This window comes from Bombus huntii, chromosome 4 (assembly GCF_024542735.1).
Source record: "Bombus huntii isolate Logan2020A chromosome 4, iyBomHunt1.1, whole genome shotgun sequence".
NCBI classification, from domain to species: Eukaryota; Metazoa; Arthropoda; class Insecta; order Hymenoptera; family Apidae; genus Bombus; species Bombus huntii.
The window spans coordinates 13,307,971-13,320,005 of NC_066241.1; the positions used below are offsets into that span (position 1 = coordinate 13,307,971).

A 12,035-nucleotide genomic window follows, 5' to 3' on the forward strand; every position below is an offset into this window, starting at 1 on the left:
TCAGTGCTACAGATTTATATGCCGCCGGTGAAACATCATTAATGTGAAGTATGAGGCATGGACGTGCGTTTTTAAAACGCTGGAAAGTATTTTGTCTGCTTTATCTTTGCACCTCGCTGTTTTTAATGAAATTTTCGAATTTGGTGTAAGCTATGACTTTTTAATAAATTCATCAATATATTAGCGTACGAGTAATAAATTAAGGTTCAGGAAATTTTCTTATATGTTGTAAAATATCTGAGAGGAGCGCTAAATCGCATCGCTTTGATACTGAAAATTCTAAAAAATAATCCAAGAAATATCAAAAAGTCTAGAGAATAATGGTTGTATGTCCAAAGTACCGAAGTTCGTAGACATTTTATTAATGAAATATTTCCAAATATATTGAGATTGTTAAAAATTTCATTTTACCACAATTATCTCACGACACACAACGATAAACTACGTTACACGGTTACTGTTTTTAATTACTTCCACTTTAATTTTGTTATTTCCATTTTCAATTAAAAGTAATTTGTATACTGTGTATATTTTTTTACAAAATATTCAATGCAAAAAAATGTTTCCGCCCGGGATCGAACCGGGGACCTTCCGCGTGTTAGGCGGATGTGATAACCACTACACCACGGAAACACGCTTGTGCGTCAGTTTCTCAACACCGCCCTTGATGAGAATATTAAATTTTCATTTAAAAAATTTCTTAAATCTATTTATTACTTGATCGTATATGATTCGTATATGATGACCTTAATTTTAGAATTAAAACTACATTATACTATGAAATATAGGCTGCAAATTTTTAAAGAGTGTGAGTCACGAATATCATATTAAAAATCAGATATGAACAAATAATGACAAATATTTACTGAAATTACTTTTAATATAATAAATGAATATGAAGAAACATCGATAAAATAGTGATTTAAAGCTAAAATTTTAGGTGGCCGTGGTAAATATAGCAGACAATGATGTTGATCGTATTTTAAAATTACACTACAATCAACTGATACTTTTAGATGTTGGTGCGTAGATACTAAAAAATAAAAAAAATGTTTCCGCCCGGGATCGAACCGGGGACCTTCCGCGTGTTAGGCGGATGTGATAACCACTACACCACGGAAACCAGATACTGGTTGTTCACTAGAGACAGTCCAGGATGTTGCATTTATTTAAATTTATTTATCAATCACTTATTTTTCATTTTCTTTTTATAGCTAAAATTTGATGAAGTAAATATAAACACGCTTCCGATATATATATATAAAATAATTGTAGAAAACTACTAATCACGATCAATTAGTTCCCTAGTTCCTTTTTAGTGATTTTTTTTCTTAAATGAAGTAAAGTACGACGCTATTGTAAAATATGAGCAATGTCCTTTTTTAATGTATAGATAGATATTTATCTGAACGCATGAAATTCATAACATGCACTATTGGTTTTTATGTATAAAAGATTGATATGGATTTATGTATAAAAGATTAGATTAAAATTCTTTTTCATATACCATGAAATGATCTTTAATATCCTTTGAAACCGTATTTCTAAGCTTCCGTCAAGGAATGTGTGCAGTGTAGTATAAAATTGAATTAGAAATTCTAACGCGCTTATGGTACAGACATAACCTCCAAATTCTACAAGGATCCTGTAACTAAACTTCGTGGATATTTATGACATAAAGTACCAATTGTTCTGTAGAACTTGATTGCGTATCAATATCATGAAATGCATACGTATTATTTTTAAAAAATCAAGCAGCTAGAACTTTAATAACTTCGCAATGCTTTCTTTCGCTTCAATTTTTCCTGTGTAGTCATCTGACTGAATTCTATAATATGTACTAGCATGTTGAGTATATTTTTACCAAAATTTATACGCGCACCTAGCAGTAGCGAATATAATACAGTTATAAAATAATTACTAAATAATATCCTTCTTTCCTTTCTTGTTTCCCAAGAATTTGACAGAGCATTGCCTCTGTACTATAAAAGTCTATGAGTGAATATAATTCATAACATCTTCTCGTCTTTTAATATTTATTTTCAATGCGTCAACTAAAAAATTATAAGCAGGGTTGTACAAGAAAATGACATACTTTTTATCAAGAAATTTAGATAACTCTAAGCAACATACGTTGTGATATACTAAATTCGTGATACTCTAACATAATCTGTCCGCTTTTTGCATGTAATTTTCCTCTTCCCACGCATTAAAACAACACCGTATAACATAATTTGGAATTATACGTAATAAGCCAAATAAAACGAAAATAAATAAATAAATATACTATACTACCTGTACTATAGTAATTCTACTACAAAGAATACTATATTTAAATTCCTAATACAACCAACAAGTTTTTACCCAATTCTTACATATAATTCTTCTTTTCACAGTTTCATTCCCACGCGTTAGGACAGTCCCATATAGCACAGTTTTCGAGTAGCTACCTGCGAATAGCGAAAGGGTTAATCGAAATCGGCGCTGGAAGGAAGCCGCGTGTCATTCGACGCACAGCAGCATCGTAAATCGAAGATCCACCCGGCGGCCGACCAATCAGCGCCGCGCACCAAATCACCGACACACACGTCGGTGGACCAGCACCGCGTCCTGTTCCTCTGATCCTTTCACGGGCCTTCTATTGTCCTTGACGACCCTCCACTCCCACGCGTTCTTCGCGCTCTCGTCCCGAAAACCTGGCGTATCCTGTCCCCACCCCATCCTCCTGCCTATCCATGGGAGCCATCGCGATCCTTCGACTCGCTGTACGAGGATCTTACCAGCGGAAGGACGAAAATCTGCCACGTCTCTGGTCTCCTGGTAAATATTGACTCGCGCTCCACCGTCTTGCTCGATTTTCCTCGTATTACGTGCTGTATGTATACATACGTGGAAACGATACAATGGCACACGAAAATATTTGAGCATTTGTTATAGGACAATTTTATGTATAATAACATCATGCGTGTTATGTAAAGTAATTAGGAATTTCGTTAGTATTGTAACGACTGGATCGTGGATTTTTGTGCAAATTAATATCTTTGAAAATATAATTAAAAAAGTAGAATCTCGGTAGGTGATTGTTTGAACTACCAAATATTATGAACAACGTTATACTTTGAATGTTTTACGTATTTTTTTATACGTGCAATTTTGCACTTTCAAATTTTCTACAAATGCAGAAAGATCTATGATTAAATCAAAGTTACGTTAGTCAGATTTAAAACCAATCTGAAGTTACAAGATATTTATGACAAATATTTAGTAAAGGGTTAATAACGTGAATAGCTGTTGAAGATGACCTCATCGAATGTTGAGGCTTACTAATTGATTGTTTGAATACTTTTGTGAACTCTGCAAAGCGTATATAAATACCTGCACTAAATATCATGTAGCTTATATAAGTACATATTTTCAGATTACTTTCTAATTTGATCAAATCATGATAGTCAGATCTCATTACAGTACCAACGAGATTTCAAATTATTTCGTAAAACACACATAATATATTCGTAAAAAGTTTGTATAAGGATTTTTCGCAGCATCTATGCTCTAAAACAGAACTTCACATCTCACAGTGTATTCAAGTTTCACCTTTTCACATTAAATCATTTCATGCCAATCATCGTCAAATAGCAGCCTGCATCATCCTTAAAAAAACCTTCTAAAGTATAAATCTTCCAATATTTTGAAACAATTCAACGCAACGCGTCTCAACCACTCAACATCAAAGGAGGCTTGAAATTTCGTATGAAAAATCAACAACTCGTGAGAATGAAAAGGGTGTAAAGGAGATAAAAAGGTTGTGAGGGGGTGATATAAGCGTTGGTGGCAAACGACTCGCAACAGTCGATAAACAGAAGAGCTCGGACCACTGTTGAAGAGCGTCGGACCACCCTCCTGGCTAGCGTGAAAGCTCCGTAAAGCCCAATGACATAAAACGTAACAGGACTGACGGGCCAGGCCGCCTTTGGGGTTGGATCACGAGGAATTCACGGTGAAGCAGACCGCGTTATTAACCAACCACGGCGAGGCTAACTCCCGGTTACGTTATTCGACGATCGATGCCTTAGCACTATAGTGGTTAGTGACCCGAAAGTGACTCATTTTGAGTTCAGAAACTATGTAATTGGTATTCTGGGCAGGTAACTATACCGATTTAATGGTAAATTGTTTATTTCGAGTTTCTAATAGCGAATATGAATCAGAGAAGATTATTATTACTTATATATTTATTTGTTTATTACCAGTGTCACTGTTTTAAATTAATTATTGATAGAAGAATTATTCGGAAGACTTACACAATTTTTGTATAGATGCTTGTTTGGAAATAGTATCTTGTAATTGTTGCAGATTGTATCTGTTTTAAAAAAAGCTGCACAGAATTTTAATTGAAAGTCATTTACCACTTGGTGATTTAATTTAATTATCGATTTCGATAAATATTTATATAGACAAGTATTGGTTAAAATATTAAATTTCATTAGTGAGTACATTGTCTTCTGCTACTTTTCCATGAATAATTCTTCAGTTTCTTAGTCGACTTACGAACCTATCGATTCCGGACGTGGAAAGATTTTCGATCACAGGAAAGTAAAACGAATCTCGAGCCTCTCCTCAAACATTCTCAACAAAGAATGAAGAAATCACATCAACGAATCTAACATTTTCTGCTATATTTCACATGGAATTTACATTTCTTTCTATTAAATCACTTCCAATTTTTCGGATATTTAAATCATTAATTGTCTCGACTCTCCAAATAGTTTTATTTCGTTTTCACGGCAATGTTACTCCATAAAGCTATTCCATTCGGATATTTACGTGGCAGTTCGTTTTGGATGGCCGGGTGTCGAGGAAGAAAAGCCACGTCGCGCGAGAACAAAGTGGCTTCGTTAGATGCAAATCACTTTTGGAGCCGTTCCAAGTAACGGACGAGGGAGAAAAAGAGACAGAGACAGAGGAGCAACCGGGATAAAAGGCGGTATTTCCGCTCGACAAATTCGTGTGGCAACTCGCGGAGCAGAATCGTAGGATGCCGCGGACGCCTTCGATCCACGGGATCCGAAACGCTGGATCCCCGGCGTCCATTTGGAAATTGATTTCGAGGCTGTCAGCCGGCCTGGAATCCCATCGTTTCGTCGTCGACGGAATTCGACCGCTCTGGGATGCTTGAATTCGAACTCTGTCGAGTATGATACGCGAAGCTTGCCGAGCTAATCGTTCAACGTTGTATTTAACGTGATTATTTGAGAAATGGGTCAGGATTTTACGGAGATATTAAATCTTTTGAATGGTACGAAAGTACATTTAGATCATCTTAGATTATCTTACTGTTTGTTGGTTACCACCTTCTTTTCCAATTGTATCTCCGTTGATATACGTGTTAGTTTCATTATTAATTCGAAATTAATGCTACAGATATCAATCGATAGACTGCAGAAGCTTATGTATTTCTGGAGAATTTCAATGTATAGAAATCAATAGAATATACGCGATATGCAAAAATATGTAAAATACCCAAAGTAGAGAGTTTATTGTAATATCTAGTAGGTGAAACAAATTTTGATTCATTTACGTTCCATTTGATTAGTAATATTTATGAAGATATAAAATTACAACAGTTTGCAATCTGTTAATGACAATATCCTTTACTTCGATACAATTTTTTCCTAAAAAGTTGTCTGAGATAGCGAAATTCTAAATTGATTTCTTTTCGAATTTTTGGACTATATAAAATATAAAATACACAGCGATCTCAAACTTTCGCTGGTCGTGTATCCTTTCAATTTTGCATTGAAGCAATGCTCTTCTTTTATAGATGCTTTTATATTTTAAGACATTACTTAGACAGTTGCGTTCTAAAGACCATCACAATTACGAATGTGCAAACAAATTCGTACAAACTTGAGAAGAAAATTACTGCTTGAACGTTCAGGTTAATTTGGAAACACTGGAATTTGTGCAAGAATCAGGAAAATGACGGATATCGGCATATTATATAATAAAAGTTGAAAGAAATAGGATACGAGTCTAGGTTCGTAAATGTTTTATCAATAAGTTACATATAACAAAAATATATACATAATACATAAATGAAGTTATTAGATAATATTATCTTATCTATAAAACAGTCGTACATGTCTAATAGAGATAATATACGACGATTTCTACAATGAGATTTTAAAATCAACAAACCTACCAAATAATAATACATTTTTAATATCTTCCTGTTTTATAATTACTGAAAATATCCAGGAACTTTTAATAAGATTATTTCTCGATTCTTTTATTCAGGTATAGACACAACTCCATAGAGTTATCATTTTCGGTGTATCATTTTAATTGTAACTTATATTCTATAGATGTATAAGTCGAGAGTTTTATAATTAAATTATCATTAGAATATCAGTGAATTATAAATTTCAAATACTTCAGAATATTCGCGTACACTTTCCGCTTCTCTTTGTTGAAAGCGGTATATGATCTAGAAAAATGGTGGAATGGCGTAGATGTTTCTACGAAAGAGTGGTTCTCGAGCAACCACGTGAATATTGAAAGACCCAAGAAGGTTGTGGCGGACTGCGGAGGCGGATCATGGAAAAAAGACGCGAGGAACAGAGAAGAGGTAACCAAGAGTCGCGACAGTGTCGTAGCATGTGGTGAAAGACTCGATAGAAATCAGCTAAGATCAAATATTCCTCCCTGGAATACTATTTAAATTGTATCAGGCACTCTTTTTATTATTTCAATGGTTATTTGCGAATTTCAATATTGGAATCAATCGATCTTCTGTGAAGTCTGAACTATCTTTCAAAATATACTACAACAGTTCTATCTGAATTAGTATCTAAGAATTTCTAATCTCTTTAAACTGTGATGAATTAATTAATTCTTGCCATTCATACAAAATATAATATAAAAGGCCACATATTGGAATAAAGAAAAACCACGAACAATGAAAACCTCAAATACTGTGAATATTTATGTATTTATGGCAAATATAAATGTACAAAAATATACAAAACGTTCAAAATAAAGTACTCATGTTACAATCTTTAGAAGGCGAAACAAATTTCTATTTATATCCCCTTTCCTTAATCGTGTCTATAAAACTATAAATCCTCATAAATCGGTAATCTAATCATCATAATCTAGCACAATAATCATCGTAATTTAAGCACTGTAATCATAATAACCATCATAATTCGCCTAAATCCGCAGGCTAATCATCACACATCTAAAAAATCTATATTTCATTCATTAGTCAAAATCCCATAAACAATTATTCGTATCTCTGTTCAAAATTACAAAACCATTCAAGAGAGCTCGACAACAAGCTGATAAAGTGCGAATCGAGCACGGAAAGGCCACCGGAAGTGTTACGCCACTGGCAGAAGAGCGGCCGGCTTCAAGGAGACTCATTAAAACCGTGCACCACCGGCAGATTTTTCCCCGAGAAAATGAGAGACAGAAAGAGGAAGGGAGCAAGAGAAAACAGGCAAGGTGAAGGGTGCAGTCGGTGGACCACGAAAGATCGCCGGCAAAGGAGCCAACCCGGAACGAAAAGAGAAACCTCGATGAAACGAAGAGAGAAAGATAGAAGTTGTCGCGAATAAACCGGCTTCGGTAATCCTAGATTAAGATCAGTGACGTTCGCGACACTTTCCATCGACTTAACCACACTTCGACTAGTTTTCTCGACTGGTTGACGATGGTTCACGATTCTTTGGGATCGATGTGCTTCGCGAACGATCGTCCAGCTTCGATTATGATGAGCGTAGCTGCTCGTTAGCAGCTCGTTAGCTTCGCTTCCCACCGGAAAATCCTTAATTACTGCGATCGAAAGCGACTAACGCTGATTCTTCTCATCTTTGGATACCGCGACCCCGTTTTAATGGCAAGATTCCGGTTTGAAGTGCCTCTTTGGGAACAATTGGTAGTATATTAAGGGAATGTATGTTCTGAAGATATCTAATTGTAAGAATTAGTTGAGATTGAGGTGTCAAATTGACATGTGACGTATGCAAATGTTGCTTTTTACGCGATGTATAATAAAGAGTTTTAGGATGACAGAAATGACTATCTTTTATTTTATTTTAATAGGTACTTATTAATTGACGTATTGTTTATTTGAAAGCTATGAATTTTTAGCCGCTGGATAAAATTTTTATTTGTTTTGATGCCTGGCGCGGAAAGTATTTGTTACGTGACATTTAACTATGCAAGATTTCTGGTAGTATTAAAATTCAACGCAGAAACGTCAATAAAAATAAAAATACCTTGAAATCATACACACTCGAACACAATAGAAGTATTCATATATAGCGTGCTCGAGTCTAAATGCGAATTAGTCGTAAAGTACCTGCTATAAGGAAAAAATATCCAAATAGGAACAGAATGGTTTCATCAATGAATTAGTTTAAATTGGAAGAATTGTTCATTACATGCGTATACTTGACAAACCTATTAAATAATTCATTCACACATTCCAAAACGCTCATAATAATAAATAAAATTAAAAATTCCAATACGAAAATCTCTTATACCAATATAAAATGTTACATTAACAAACAAATACCTTGTAATAACACACACTCGATCATAATAACAGCATTCACACAATCTTCAATTCACCAAATTTTCTGCGATACACAAAATTCTTCAAAATCACTAACCATCTCGTTATACAAATTTCACCGAACATATCGACTAACAGTATGCATGCAATTCGTGCTCGCGATTTTGTCACATTGAATATGATTCACGGATGTAACCTAACCTATAATTCGGAAGAGAAACGCAGGCTATTGAGCTAACGGGGGAATTTATGCGAGTTTCCCTAAGCAGAGTGCGACGAGGCCGGAGAGCAGCGGCGATCCACGACCGAAATAACCGAGATTTATTTCGCGAGGGTCCGCTAAATCCTGTTAAGCGGCGAAAGTGTAAACGCGCCTACGACTTAACAGCGTTTCGCGCGTTACCGTTCACGGTTTGCGAGACCTCGCTCGCCGCGCTGCGAGTCTCATCGATTATCGAGACTAACGAGTCCAATTAAAGTGCCCTCGTGATGCTACCAACTGATCTATTGCGTATCCTGGCTTCGTCCGTTTTATTAGAGGTGAAATAAATATATACAAGGTGTCAGTGAGCTGCTGATATTATGTAGAAGAGGATTGTTTTTCGTTTTTTTTTTTATTCTGAACGAAGGTATTAAACGTGTATAAAAGTAATAGTTGTTATTATTTGGATTAATCTATATTTTGTTATTTCTTCATTAGGAATAAATGCAAGGTGTCTCTGAATTGCTGGTATTATTCGAAGAAAGATTCTTTTATATTTCTTTTGATTCTTCATGAAGATTTAAGGTGTAAAGAAAGGTAATTGTTTTTATTGTTTAGGTTAAACATTTTAAAGTTGAATTTGTTAAGACTAGAACAAATAATTAGCTTTTTATTTTTCTGGAAAAGGGTAATATACTATTTATATGTAAGTGTAGATATTATAGGTTAAAACCTCACATTAATCAAGTTACTTGATATATAATTTAATTTCAAGCTTATATATATAAAAAGATAGGTTATGTGAGTTGAAATTGTTTGAATATAAATAATCTGGCTTCCAGAAATAATATTAATAATGTGTATATATCTAATGAAATATGGATTGCTATATATAAAGTTAGTGAACCAATTAATGGACCAATATCAGTAATCATAGAATTAGACATAACATTACTTCAGCTAACAATCATTATTTCTTTCAAATTAAGAAACAATTAAGAGACCGCCAACTTTATTTGAAATATGAAAGGATATTTCAAGTTAATATATTAGTATACGCTTTCAATAGTTGAAATAACTTGATTAATGAGGATAACTCTTTATTATAATTATTCATTATTTATATGTACATATTACAATGTATGTATTTATTATTTATGAAGTACAAACTTCTGATATACATATAATTAAGGATATCCTAAATAGTCGAAAAATTGAATTAATTTCTTGAATTAAAAGCTTCCAATTAAACTGGTTTTTTCACACATGTATGATGTTTCACGCGCTAATATGGCAAGTCTATTTACCTGTGCGCCTGTCGCATAGTGCAAATGCACCTTTAACCGCACGCGTTCCGCGTATGGAACTGATTTATCGATTGGTCGAAAGGCTTTGAATGCCACAGTGTTTTGCGATCGGCCCTGTAATTTCCTGCTTATTCGAACGAATAAAAGAAGACTGAATCGTAAATTCTACCGCAATTCATGAGGTTCTTTTATCACAGATGGAAAATACTACGGACGAAACATTTTATCGGTCCGTATATTGGAAGAATTGGAACTTAACGATCCCGGAAAAATAGAATTCCATTGGTGATTTCAACACAATGAATATACAAAAATACAATATGGGTAGAGCAATACAAAATATACATGAATATAGAAAATATATGAATATTCTTTTGGAATTAATTTAACATTAAAATATAATAAAATTTTATATCAAATTTCGTATATGGAAATTTTACACAAAGGCGTTTTATAGTTTTGTCATGGAATACTTTATAATTTGTTATGGATTGAAAAAATATACAATCCTCCTTAAAATCATGTAATGTCGCAGAGAATATTATTAGAATTGTGTTATCAATTTATCAATCAAGTATAATGAGTTTTTGGTATTAACTCAGCGTTGATTGCTTCGCACGTGTCCGATATTATTTTTGGAGAATATAAGATTAGAGTGATCTACAATTTTAGCAAATAGAATTTTTGGAAATTTAATAACAGGATATTGTTCTCTTATTAGGAAAGATTCATAGACAATCTGAGAATGTATATATATGACATATATAATACTAGAGGTGCAGTTTTCTTGGACTTCTACATTTTAGACCGTAGAATTCTAGTTTTCTTAGAGAACCTGGGACAAGAAAGTTGTAGCTTTCTCAAGGCGGCCTAAGACAAGAATATTCCAGTTCTTTTTAGCAATCTTGTACTAGAAAGTTTCGACTTTCTCGGAAATCTTCTACAATTTCATATTAAACAATTCTATATTTTCGCTTTAAGCCCACGTTTCCAAAGTTTAAGCGAAATTTAAGGTATGCAAATTCAAAGTAGTTTTCAAACTGAAGTAAAAATAATCCCTTTGCCGTTAGTTTCAACTAATCTCCAAATGCAACCTATTAAAATTGAAATTACCTTCATTCTATTCGACTATTGTTTTCTAATAGAATCAAACTTTAATTTTCACGTAAGGTTTCATTTAAATTCTCTGTTTTATTTATTTGTAGTCTACGTGACTGCGGATATCTATGCAAACTCATATCTTTACGAAGGCAAATTAAGAAATCAGATGTAGATGGAAAATTGTATTACCTACTAAATATTTGATCAAGTAGATACTATATTTGACTGTATTATATATGTTTTTCCCCGATACTATACATTTTTGCATCATTAAATTTCGCGTAGGTACATAAAAATCCGCAATCTACTTGTACGTAACGTGTTTATTGTTACAAACGCTAAAAGCAGGAGAACAAAGAAACGATAACGATGCTTTCGTAGAGCGTGAAAACTGATCGAGTTGAACGCAAAAGTCGGCGAAGGGTCGTTCGTTCTCCGTTGCCCACGTGCATTCCCCATATGGGATTGATTTATCGATCGGTCGGATCCCATAATTCTATGATCGAAGGCATAATTTCGCGGCACCGCGAAGAAACGATCGCAATACTATTGAGACCATCTAACGCGTTCAATGCGTATTGTATTGTCACGTGAATGAGTGGAAATAGCTGCACTTTTTGCTCTTGTTATGCAGGATCGTTTAACGATTTTAAACGATTTTATAATAGATCCGATGCGATGTTATCGGGCTTGAATGGCGGCAGAAACGTCAAGAAGTCGGTATTCTTGCGACAAATCAATGGCTTAATACAAATCAATGTATTATTGGTGAATTGTCGATCAATAGGCATATCCACTAACGCTCAATTGGTATCGTTACATTGCAAGTAACTTACATTATTTT

The 12,035-nt window shown here is 34.1% G+C and overlaps 1 protein-coding gene and 2 non-coding genes across 4 annotated transcripts in view; 1 reads left to right on the forward strand and 2 right to left on the reverse strand.

Moving 5' to 3' along the window:
* Positions 1-560: 560 nt before the first annotated feature.
* Positions 561-633, reverse strand: Trnav-aac (transfer RNA valine (anticodon AAC)). The gene has a single exon. It is a non-coding gene; the product is annotated as a tRNA-Val (tRNA).
* A 417-nt stretch (positions 634-1,050) lies between these two features.
* Trnav-aac (transfer RNA valine (anticodon AAC)) lies at positions 1,051-1,123 on the reverse strand. The gene has a single exon. It is a non-coding gene; the product is annotated as a tRNA-Val (tRNA).
* Positions 1,124-5,528: 4,405 nt separating this feature from the next.
* Positions 5,529-12,035, forward strand: part of LOC126864452 (ras-related protein Rab-37) — a 179,736-nt gene continuing 173,229 nt past the window's right edge. Inside the window, exons 1-2 of one of the 2 annotated variants that reach the window (XM_050615820.1) lie at positions 5,529-9,210; positions 9,282-9,380. The gene's annotated coding sequence lies outside the window, so the exon portion shown is untranslated. The remainder of the gene's footprint in view (positions 9,211-9,281; positions 9,381-12,035) is intronic. The other variant, XM_050615823.1, reaches the window with a different exon arrangement.